At 39.9% G+C, this 9,708-nt stretch overlaps 1 long non-coding RNA gene across 1 annotated transcript; it reads right to left on the reverse strand.

The window, feature by feature from the left end:
- Positions 1–2,364: 2,364 nt before the first annotated feature.
- On the reverse strand, positions 2,365–3,663 carry LOC144901188 (uncharacterized). The gene is made up of 4 exons (XR_013629334.1): positions 3,377–3,663; positions 2,679–3,272; positions 2,555–2,593; positions 2,365–2,425 (listed from the first exon to the last, which is right to left on the reverse strand). It is a non-coding gene; the product is annotated as an uncharacterized LOC144901188 (long non-coding RNA).
- Positions 3,664–9,708: the final 6,045 nt, after the last annotated feature.

Genomic DNA, 9,708 nt, shown 5'->3' on the forward strand with positions numbered 1-9,708 from the left:
TCTTCGCCAAAAAGGTTCCCGACCCCTGTACTACAGTTTACTAAAGAACATTAAAAAGTAGCAACTGTTGGTACATTCCATGTTTATATACTGTAGCCATAGAACACAATTTTATATGTGACTTGAAAAATCACATATGTCGAAATCACAAAATGTCAAAAATTACGGTACTGAAGGGGTTGTCTTTTGTTGTCATGCACGTTTTTCAAATGTAGGAGGAAACCATCAAGATTAGAGGTCCAAGTTGAGATTCAAACCCAAAACCTGTTGGTTTTGGACCGACTTATTTTCAAATATCAATGTTCAGTACAATGTAAAAGTACTTGGGCCACCACTGCCTGTGTTAAATATTGTTTGACATCATAAAAATAATAAATAGAAGGACGGAGGGTAGTTGGTGTGAAAGTTCGTGGAGCCGGTTGCTTCCCTGAAGGGGAAAGACGAAAGAAAAAGAAGAGGAAGACAATAAGTATAGAAAAATTATGAATAGTTGCGACAAAATCTTGTAATATGTGGTAAAAATTGTCATACAGGCCTACCCACCCATCCCCAAATTGTAATAGCACCACCTATCTGTTTTTTGTCAATAATCACAAACTTACTTTCTAACTATCAAATAGACGACCAAACTATATAAACTGTATTGTATAAATACAAACCTCCATTTTTATTTGCTGTTTTTAACAGCCATGACTGAGTTTTGCAAGTGCCATTAAATGGTCATTATAGCATTGCTATGAAATCTAATGGTGTTTATGACTTTTGCAGCATACTGTATGTGTGGACATAATACAAAATACAAAGTTCATGAAGGTTTTGTAGGAGAGAGGGTGGTAAAGTTACTCACTGGTAATAATAGAATAAGTAATGTAATTTAATTAATCAAGACAATGGTTAGAGTTGTAAAAGTCACACATTCACATTTCCGCAGTCATCAACCCTCATGAACAAGAAAGGGAGAAATAAATACATAATTGAACTATGGGGGTTCGGGCTTACTGGAGTTGTCCCCCAAAGAAACTGATTTTACATTCATGGAATATACACTGAGGTCCTAACAGTGACAATTACTGCAGTAACTATGTGTATTAGGCATAATAACCAGAATGAGAAAAATCATAGTTGTTTGACCTTTTCTTTTTGTATTGTCCTCTGCATTATATTGGTTATTACACCCAAATAAGCAGACAAGAAAAGTAATAGATACTTGTCCAAGCAGTAAAAAACAAATACAAGTGTGATATTTCTATCAGGTATTGCATTAGATTACAAGTGGATCTTGTCGCCTTGCCATACTAGATCCGATATAAGTGCAAAGTCCTGCAGGAAGATGGGGAGCTTTGCATTGCTTAGGTGAGAGTTACACAGCTGGCGTACATGTCCTGAATGTTTATTGTGGAATTTATCTCGCCTTTACTTTATGCTGTACTCCATACTAAATCCTTTCTAACCTTACTGCACGGCTCTTCAGTTCTTTTCAGCCACATTGAGCAATTTAGAAAAACAAGCTCATTATGAGCTACACCATTGCTAGTTTACGCTTACTGCTTTTTTCAGTTATAGCAAATGGGAAGAAAATAAATCCATGATTAAACATCTCAGGTAAAGGCAAAAATCTCAAAGGTTTGTGAGCATTTGGCAACCAAGAATGTTATGCAATGTTTTTACTTAAATAACTAAAGAACACGGAAAGCGCAGACCCCTGCCAATACAGTAATGTCTTCTTTATCACGACCATTTGCTGCCAGATCCGTCTGTGATAACTACAGGATTTCTTATTTACTTTACTTTATTTTATTTAAGAAAATATTTTTGCAGTTAGAGCATCGAAAACTTGTTTACGACCTTCTAAATATGGGTTTAACATTGTTAGAGCACTCTAGACATGAAATAACACCCCATGGTCAGTTTTACACTTAAATGACCTAATATAGTAGATATAATCAGAGAAAACAAGCCATTTAAAAACAACAAAACTTGTGCTTGTGTGTGTTGCAATAAATGAATATGATTGTTATGATAGTGTCTGTTGTGACATCATTCAAACTTGCAATAATGTAACATTTGTTTAATATGCCTGTTGTTTACCAGTACGCCATATTCAACTACGAAACAGGATGATTTATTTCTTAGTATATCATTTAAGAAACTGCAAAAATTCAAACCAAGATGTGATCAGGGACTTATTTGAAATCTATCATTATATGGCGTCCACTCAGCAACACTTGAGCATCTTTGCATGCTATAGCCGTAAAAAGTTAGAACTTCAAAATAAAAGCACAACCGTAAAATAAGGATAGTAGAATAAGCGGCAGTCAAATACTAGAATTTATTTTCCAGACATCTTTATTTTCAAATACGAATGTTGACAGTGATGACTCGACATTCCCCTGAGACAATCTTCCTCTTCATGAGCTAGCCGCTCCTTGTAAGGAAAAAGAATGAAAGATAATATGCAGATTTTGTCCCATAAAATTAAAAATACAACCCCATCTTCGTGGGGTGATCAATAATAAGCCTTATAAAAACACTGCAGCCTGGTGAATTAACATACCGTCCACCCGCTCCACTTGTGCGGGTCAAGTCTCAGCATCTGCGACACATTGAAATGGTGTGAACAGGCCGTAAAAAGTCTGTGATCCAGACGGTGTTTGTCTTTGAAAAGTTAGTCCTCCTACTTTTGTTCTTTGCTCATGCACATGCAGCCTCCCCTGGGGTCAACTCGACTCGGAGAGCCTTAAATCCTGGCTCTCGCACAGACGGCTGAAGATATCTATGTCAGGAGACACATTTATTTCTCCGCATACACGTTCGTATCTTGAGCCCCTGCAACCATAAAAATGCTGTGGCATGTAACGGGAATCTCTCCTTATGAGTAATTTCTTTGTTGGCTACTTATCTTGATTTCCTCTCATGTCGGAATTGGACACTGAGCCTTTAGTATGGAACATATCCCAACTGTAAAAATGATATCTGACTTTGCAGCCTCCCTCTTATCCTTAAGCCATTTCTTGAGAGCGATAAGACTATACTACATTATATAAATATATATAGCTATTTCCTCTATTTCTGTTTCACTTTCATTACTTACATTTTGCTTTCCTTAATTCAAACTCCCCATTGCTTTTGACAACGCAACTGCATGCTGACCAAATACTTTACACAGCCTTTCATTTGCAGGCTTATTTTCAGCCTCGGCAAGTCAACGCTTCTTCTGAACTCCATCTCTGCGTTCCCATTCTCTTCTTCCAAAGAAATATCCATTTAGATGTCTGCAAAAAGGAGTCAGGCTGACATGAAGCGTGCTTTCTAGCATCAGTGCCTCCTCCCTCCTGCTATTCTTATCCCGCCCTGCCCACAACACAATAACTTTTACCTTCAAGATAATCATGCTTTGCTCCCATCCACACGAAGCATCTGGTCCGGCACGTGGAGTGGAGTCCTATTGTTTCTGTGAAGCAAACTGAGCCCGTCTGTTTTTGAGAGAATGGAGGATGTAACCCCAGGCCTTGTGGGGAGAAATGGCAGGAAAAAGAAGGCGTACTCTCAAATATTCGATACAAAAGGATATTTGCATGGGGCTCAGTAGAAATTAAATTACTCAGTCTAGCCATAATGTCTCTGTGAGCACCGAGGGTAGAGCGAGTGCACGGCTGGGGATTAGAGTCTATAATGGGGTTTTGAGGATTGTTGGGATTTCAGATCTGGAGCGATATGGTGCCAGGGGTAAACACCAGGCTGGGGACCGAGGGATTTAGCCAGCAAGAATCCTCCTCCGTGTGGACCTTGTATCACTGTGTTGTAAAGTACATCCATTTCCCACGGTCATTTACTCAAGCATCTCCTGTGGGGATTTGGTTATCCTATCTGAAAGGGCACAGTGGTGTTCTAGTACTGGTCCTGTGCAGGCTGGGTGAGACAGAGGCAGATAGATAATGATTCATTGGTAAGGACAAATATAGGAAGTGACAAAGAGGATAGTATGGGGGGGGGGGGGGGGGCAATGGAGTCCTCATGTGACTTGTGTGGATTAAAGGAAAGCGCCAGTGACATTTTTCCTTCCCTCACACGTTAATTCATCAACATCAATTTGCATGGTTTAAACATGCAAAATTAGCTGATTCCAAAAGGGTCATTGTGATGATGTCATCACCATACCATGTCCTGGGGGGTTTGTTTATTCGTGTATTATGATATTTGTCATATATGTCTTTTATTATCGGTATAATGTAATGTGAGCTGCACGGCAAACGAGTGGTTAGCACGCAGGCCTCACAGCTAGGAGACCCGAGTTCAATTCCAGCCTTAGACATCTCTGTGTGTTTGTTGGTTTTCCCTGTGTACTCTGGTTTCCTCCCACATTCCAAAAACATTCCAAATTGTCCATAGGTATGAATGTGAGTGTGAATGGTTGTTTGTCTATATGTGCCCTGTGATTGGCTGGCCACCAGTCCAGGGTGTACCCCGCCTCTCACCCTGAAGACAGCTGGGATAGGCTCCATCACCCCTGCGACCCTAGTGAGAAAAAAGCGGTAGAAAATGAATGAATGAAGAATGTAATGCGGGCTGCATGGCAAACGAGTGGTTAGCACGCAGGCCTCACAGCTAAGAGGCCCGAGTTCAAATCCACCCTCGGCCATCTCTGTGTGTTTGCATGTTCTCCTCGTGCATGCGTGGGTTTTCCCTGTGTACTCCGGCTTCCTCCCACATTCCAAAAACATGCTAGGTTAATTGGCGACTCCAAATTGTCCATAGGTATGAATGTGAGTGTGAAACTGAAACTGAAAACTAGAAAACGAATGAATGAATAATGTAATGCAGCACTGTTGAAATCCCGTTTGCGGAGAGTTTATAATGCTCGATGGGGTTTGTAGACCAACCTATGGGATATAGTAGGGCATTCTGGGAGTAGCCCAGTTGGGGTTCGACAGCGGGGCTCTTGTGTTGATGCAGGGGAATGACGGGAAGATGCGCTGCTACATTTCAGTAAAAATTGTGACAGGCAAAATGAGCATAAAAACCAAGTAAGGCGTCTTTCTGGTTCAAGAAGAATCACTCAGTAACATGCACCATTTTGGCACGTCTTCCGATAACTTGCATTGTATATTGCAGTATTTGTCTTATTTTGCAAAAAAAACCCTTTATTTGTGAAAGCATACAGTAGAAAAAGCATTTTGTGTTCATTACCCCCCATTAGTTTGAATGAAGAGCTGTTGTCGAGATCGGTATGATATATACTATAGTATATATAATGAAGCCCTGGACAATATAGAGAATCTATAATGCCCATTATTTCCTATGGGAAATCGTTTAATAATCCCACCTTACATTTTAATTTCACATTGGCATTCATTCGCATTCCTCTGTTGTCCCCCTCTTGATGAACTTAATATTGGCATTTTCAATCCAGAATGGCCATTGGTCACTTCAATTTCCTTCAGCAGGGAGCCTCCGCCTATCCTTTGCTCTGAGGTGGCGATCCTGAGACTTAGCCTTTGATTGGCTCAAGATCACTAAAACCAGAGGCCGCTCTTCCAGTAAGATACTTCCAGCAGACGTTTTTGAAGACAGATGGAGTCAGCGAGCGTGTCAGGACTGCCCGGGAAGAGCTTCACATCTGCCGCTTACAAGGAATCAGGCCACAGACGGTCAGGGATTACACAGTGGAAAAGAGTGAGTCAGTAAGAGTCTAAATTCAACTTCCACCTCTTTGACCCGAAGGTAGCAGCGAGACAAGCGGCAGGGCAGAAAAACCACAGAGGCGGACTGAGCTTGTGAAATTAACAAATTCAACGATGCGGGAAAGGTGGGATTCAACTAGGTCGGGTGCGGATAGCATCTGCACGTGTCTCTCATACGCATGTATTTAGTTAATTAAATCAATGAAAACACACTCAACCATTTAAAATGACATATTTTCTAAACTCATTGAATTATTTTTAATGAACACACTGCACTCGATTATTTGTCAAGTGTGGTGCTCAGAAAGGCATTCAAGCAAACATACTTAGCATTTTTTTTAAATATAATTTATTGTGTTCATTAAACAAACAGCTTTCTTCCTCTGAGCTTTGACTCCGTGTCCAAATGTCACCCATATTGGCACACAACACATTCAGATGTTTCAGTGAGCGCTAATTTGGATAAGGGTGACTCTAATTAGCAAATAAAGCTTCACTTATTTTGCCATTGCTTTGTGAAGTGCCTAATGTTGTAAAATTTAAGAAGAGATTATTTACACATATTTAGCACAATAATGTGCTAATTGCAACAGCAGTTCACTGAAATGTCCCACTGGCAAAAATTATGAGCACAAGGTGTCAACATGACAATATAATTAGAAGTTAGTTTGAAAAATTACAAACTTTGAGCAACTGCTAAAACACAAAAACATGTTTTATTAAATTAAAGCATACCTATCAGCATTTGCATTTTAAAAGGATTTTTTTTTCAAAAGAGAAATTCAGTTTTTCCACCAGAACTCTGGTGGAAGACCCAGATGCGTATGGTGGCGCTACCTTATTTCACAGCTGTGATTCTTTTAATTTGAATCCCTGACCTGACTTTTTTCTGCAGGAAGTTGATACGGGAAATAATAAAAATGAAAAAGAAAGGACAAAATGTGACAGTTTTTTTTGTATCCATGAGAAAATTTAGTATAAAGGCAATTGCCACCATTCCAAAAGTCTTTCTCGTCAGTCTTGCTGAGGTTCACGTTTTGAAAACGTTAGAATTTTTTTTTTTCCTAGGCCTGAAGCAACTTAAAGGGGACCTATTATGCTAATTTTCTGCCCTTTGTATTAGGATATGGACTCCTACAGAGCAGCTACACACAATAACCCGCACAATCTGTCTAGATCTTCTAGAATCTCCACTTATTCCAGGAATACAGGTTTACACGGTACACAACTTGATATTTGTGGAATATTTTAGGTAGTATAAGAATATAAGAAACTTTGTATAGTGTCCCACTGGTACACAATCTAGTTTTGAAAGCCTTTGGAATGAGCATGAAAGGGCCCCTTTGAAGACATCACACATAATCAGATCATGGACTTGATCTCAGGGAACCGAGAGAGAACCTTTGAATGTTGAGTAATGGCCACAAGGTCCCAAGCTCAGAATGAGTCGCGTGGTTGGGCACAAAGCCAGAAGAACAAGCACAGAACAGCTACACTGTGACCTCCCCCTCATCACCCCATAGCTCCCTGACCAGAGACCTCTAATTGGCCCGCTTTTGTCCCTCAGACTGTGTGACCCATACCAATTACAGCCCAGTGTTTACATGCTGCTGAGCACACTGGAGAGCCTCACACAGATCAGGCAGAAGTGGAGGTATGGAATTTGGTGATGCAGAGCTCCCTCGCCCTGTACAGTTTTCAAGTGTCATTTTATTTCAGGCCACAGTGGTAATTAAGAGTTTGATAGTGATAAACCTGCATTTGAGCCAATCTTAAGTCTTGAAATAAACATTTCTCTTGCTGTCAATGTGTGATTGGTGGAACGGATGCCATATTGATGCATATACTGTGGGCTTTAATCTGATGCTAGCACTCTTGACTCTCATTCTGCAGACCCTTGTCAAGCCTAGGCGGAACACGGGAGGCTGGCTCAACCAAACAGGTTACAAACATTCACACTAATGGACCAATTTAGTACCTGGTGAAAACCCAGGCATGCACCGGCAAAAATATGCAAACTCCACATAGATGTCAATTAGAGATTCAAACCTTCGATCTCCTGACTGTGAGGCCGACATGATAACCACTCGACCTCCAAGCTATTTCAAGCACCTTCCGTGACCACATGCATCTACAGTGAGCAGTACATAAAAGCAGTCCATTAATTCCAATAACTAAATAGCTATAATAGTTACACAGTGCATGCACATTATTGTACCAGTAATTATATTCAGTGCTAAATATTATGCTCCATGAGATGACATAAAAAGGTTAATTCTTGCATACAGTTTTGTACAATTGTCTCGATTTACAAGTCACACATGAGTATTGAAAGTGTCTGATAAATATACAATACAAAAACATATGACCCAAAACAGGAAAAGCAGTAGAAAAATGATGGATGATAATAATGGCGGATTTTCTGATTAATAATCTGATTAATCACAACTTTCAAATGAATTAATCACCATGCCCTTTTTTTACTGTATTTTATTGAAAGAAAAATAAGTGACAAGCAGGATTATATATATCTGTATGTGTTAATGGCTACAAACTGAAAAATGTAACCAAGTTGAGAGTCGGCACACTGGTTTCTTCAATAGGAGACAATATTTCCTGTCTTCAGTTGCTCTTGAACCTGAGCCTCTTCAGTCCTCCTGCTAGCAACATCCTTGCAGACAGAGATTCCGCTACCCATTTTTCTTTGCAGTGAGCGAGGCAAATGACAAATGAGAGAATGGAATGAAACACAGGAAAACACTAAGGGTCAGAAACAGGTCAAAGCTGGCCAACATCTGCACTGAAGAAAAACAACAACCATTGACGAGGGGAGGAATAATGGTAGATCAGAGTGAAGTTGAACAAAAAGACAGAAACAAGGGAGTGGGGTGCACATCGGAAATCTTTACACAAAAGAGACATGGAAGTGAAAATGAATAAGCGCAGGCAATCTGTGAGTTGTCTGATCAAGAGGACCGGCGGCCATCTCGCACATGCTGTCAGTGCATGGGAAGAGGACAAGCCTGATGGAGCCTATGATAGATGTGTGGACGTGTGAAGCTGCGGCCTCAGCTGCTGGGCTTAATGAAATGTGTCCCACTACAAGATCAAGCATTCTGATTTAAACACATCCTGCCACGCAATTCCTCTTTTCCCTAATACAGCCAACGCCACCGCCAGGCACCTCTGTTTGTCTTTCCATTTTGGAGGCAGCTCTTTATTCATTTGCAACCAATTCACCATTGCCCGCCTCATCGATGAATGAATCATCACTATTCTGTAAAGGTCTGCACCTAAAAACATGTTGCGTTAGCCTTTTTGTTTTTCCTTGCCATTGTGTTTCTTTGTTAGTTAACAGGATTATCGACTGTACTTCAGCATAACTTTTGCAGGCACATGGAAATATCCTTTAAATATTGGCATGAGTAAGGTGTGGATTCTAGGATTTTTGCCATTTTTGTCAAAATGGGCACATTAATCATGCATCAAGTGATACCTCAAAGAGGTGATATGACCATAAAATGACATAATGGGTACCATTATGACTGGTTCAAGACTTGATGTGCTATACATATCACTATATTGACAGTTACTATGGTACGCATTATGTCATTGGATGCTCATATCACCTCGTACTTCGGTACAAGATACATTATTAAAAAAAACAAACTGTATTATTGAAAGCAGGAAGTGAACAAATGTAACAGTTACTGATTGTAAAAGTACCAGATGGATGGGTAGGATTTAATAAGCTTTGCTTCTTCCTACTCCTTTTGGACATGTGGAACTGTGAACTGATTATGGGATGCACCAATTGTAATCTGATGCATGTTCAAATGAAATAAAACCATTACCATTACCATTACTATTAAATCCTTCTCATAACAAAATGACTACGAAGGAGCATGTTTTATGGTTACTCATTTTTAGCAGTTTTTCTCAACAGCCTTTTGTCCAGATGAAAACAAGAAGTAACAAAACAAATACACACTGATGTGAGGAGTTATTTTTTCCAGGTTACTGAGCT

The sequence above is a fragment of the Doryrhamphus excisus genome, linkage group LG10 (genome assembly GCF_037039965.1).
Source record: "Doryrhamphus excisus strain RoL-2023G ecotype Guam linkage group LG10, RoL_Dexc_Guam_v1.1, whole genome shotgun sequence".
Classification (NCBI taxonomy): Eukaryota; Metazoa; Chordata; class Actinopteri; order Syngnathiformes; family Syngnathidae; genus Doryrhamphus; species Doryrhamphus excisus.